This window comes from Ipomoea triloba, chromosome 1 (genome assembly GCF_003576645.1).
Source record: "Ipomoea triloba cultivar NCNSP0323 chromosome 1, ASM357664v1".
NCBI lineage: Eukaryota > Viridiplantae > Streptophyta > Magnoliopsida > Solanales > Convolvulaceae > Ipomoea > Ipomoea triloba.
The window spans coordinates 15,849,477-15,852,657 of NC_044916.1; positions in this window are offsets into that span (position 1 = coordinate 15,849,477).

The following is a 3,181-nucleotide window of genomic DNA, read 5'->3' on the forward strand; positions in this document are numbered from 1 at the left end:
AAAAATTTATTCCAGACTAACCCTCAAAATTGGGCTAGGTTCGGTACACCGCGAAATTTTAGCGATGTACGATCAAAATAAATTTTCGCTGCTATGGGCTGATTTAATTGAATAGGAAGTTCAAGAATAATAATATGGTGTCTAATAATCCATTTCCTAGGATAATCGGGTCCGAATACCAGCTCCTAAAATTTTACGGTTCGTGACCGGCACGAACGATCGCAACTTAATAACAACTATACTTCCTTAAAAAAAATTATTTTGAAGCATCGGTCACTTATCTTATGAATGTCATAGCTTAAAGACATATTTTCTGAACCTCAAACTTATCGAAATAGACGAGGGGTTACACAATCTGTTGTGCAAGGTCATATGGCGAAGACATCTTTCCTATAACATGGGTAATCAAAGCAACACAAGGAAAAACACTTGCCAATCTTAAATATTGATTATGAACAATATTGCACATATCTAAAGAAAAGATCATAAGAATTCATTGCATGCAACCATCATTTTGATATCCATCAACAATTTTATCCTATACATGCAAGAACTAGCCCATACCATTCCATACTCATCTCATAGTCAAAAGGTCAACATATGGTCAACTTCATCTTCAACCTCTAGAGTAGCTCAAAGTTGAAAAATGGAAGCATCATGAAAGTTAAAATTGAACCAACTAACTAGTAGAATATAGCAATGTAGTGTCTATAGAGTAGGAAAGTTGCAAACTTTACCCACCATGCTTACTATATCAACAAGGATCTCATCATGACAAGAGAATACCCAAATCAAGCAATTTCAAGATCTAGTCACAAAGAGATGTTAAAACATGAAATTTCTAGAGTATAGAAGCAATGTAGGCTCAATATAAGTCTATCAAGTCATCCCATAACAATATATCTCAAGAAAAATGTCATACAAGAAAAACCCATGGAGATATTCTTCAAAATAGAACAAGTTCTTCATTAAACAAGTAAATAGCAAAGAAGAGTATGTTCAGACCTTGGAAATGACTTAAGATCTTTGAGAAAAGTTGAGAGACTTGGAAGGAAATGCTTAGAAAGTGTATATTTTCAGCTTGGGAGAGTTCTTGCTCCTGGTGGAAAGAAATGAAGCAAGGAAAGGGTTTTAAACCACTTCGCGCGAAAATCCATGAAATATCTGGTGCCCGTCCACGCACGCTACCACGCGTGGTGATAGGCGTGGGAGCTCTCTGGTTTATTCCCACGCTTACTCACACGCGTGTGAGCGGCGTGGCGGCTCTCTGGAAGTTTTCCACGCCTAGCCACACGCGTGGTGGTGGCGTGGAAACCGTGCTGTGCAAAGCTTACCTTGGTTTCCCTTCCTTCCTTTGCTAGTGATGATGTTTGTCAATTGATTGAGGGCAACTTATAACTCTCGGGTGTTTAATCTGTACTTGTTAGCTCAACCGAGATTATAGAAACATTATTGAAATAAAACTAAGTAAAACATACTATAGAAAACAAGAGAAACTTTAAGAAAAAGTAAGATAACATTGGGACTGCCTCCCAAGTGCGCCATGGTTTTACGTCTCCTGGCCAGACGTAAAATGGCCTATCCTTCAAGGCACATAGATTTTGGGACCCGACCAAGCGTCCCGTGAACCTTGGCTTCAAGGAATGTCCCAAGGTGGGAAACATCCTTGAATACCCACAAAGATAAAGGAATAACAACATGCATGATTGGAAAAACTTTAGCATTAAACACCCTCCTTAACTCTTCTAGGATGGTGTCTACTTCCCTTTCTTTTTCCTCTCTTTTCTCCCTAAAGATTTTCTCGTCTCTTTAAAACCATATCTCCACACTCCCTTCCTCATTCTCGAGTGTGGTCAACTCTCTCCACTCAACTCTCTCCATAAGATCAAACGTGAAAGACCTATCTTTTCCCACCATCTCTTCCTCACACTCCTTTTCTTCATCACTCCACTCTATTGGATTAGAAAAATCACTCACACTCTCAGACGAATAGAATGAAGCATCATCCTCTTCACTCACCATCTCATTTTCACCCAAAGCAAAGGATTCATCTTCCGAGAAATTAAAGCAATCATAATCATTAGTAAACAAGATAGAATCCTTACAATTATCAATCAATATATCAAAATTTTTCATGGAATCATCCTCCCGAAATTTAAAGCAATCATAATCACATATGATAGAAGTATTAAGGCGAAGGGAGTCATCCACAAGGGTGTTTTCAAAAAGAGTACAAGGATTTTTGATATTATTATCACAAAGAAGATTAGGAATTTTACCATATTTCGGCTCTTCCTCTTCCCATACTATTTCGATGTTCTCATCCTCACTCTCCATCTCTACCCCCTTTTTGATTTTCCAACCTGAAAATTGGAACTTCTTCAAGCACCGGGGCGTAACAATCCATTTTCTCTTCAACATTCTCCTCTTGTATAATCCTTGGATGGGATTCCAAAGTGGGGATGTCATCTATGATAGTGGAGTTAGCTCTGGACTCATTCATTTTCATGAGCTCCTCCATCATAGATAGCATCTTCATTTCAACTTCTTCTAATGGAAGTCCTTCTTTCCGGAGGGTAGCGAGATAGTCCTTTAGTTCGCTCTTGATTTCGGCTTTTAGTTTAGCCGTATCCTCCTTGGCCATCCTAGTGAATTCGTCAATTTTTGCTTTTAGACTTTCAATTTCATCGGTGGCCGGTGGGATATAATCACAAGGATCTATATGGGTATTATATGGGAAAAAGGGTAGTGCTTCAAAGGAATGGGTAGTGTTGTTTTCTTGGTGAATTTGTGATGGATGTGGGTAGTAGGTGTTTAGGTGGGAATTTGACTAGTGAGTATAGCTTGGGTCGAGTTGCTTCATTATTTGCACAAGCTTACTCTCTATGTTTTGGGATATTTCTTTGGAGCTTAGTGAGTCAATTTCTTGGAAATTGGGTGATTGTGAAGGGTAGTTTTCTTGAAAAGGTGGAGGTGGTGTTTCATAAAGTTGTAGGTGATGATTGGGTGTATGAATTGGATAGGGATATGGAGGTGGTAATTGGTGATGTGGTAATTGGTGTTTCACAAGTGGTGGTAATTGGTGATGTGGTAATGGATAAGGGTATGGAGGTGGAGGGTAAACATAGGTGGAATGGGGGTAATAGGGATATGGTTGGGGTTGAGGACTTGCATAGGATTG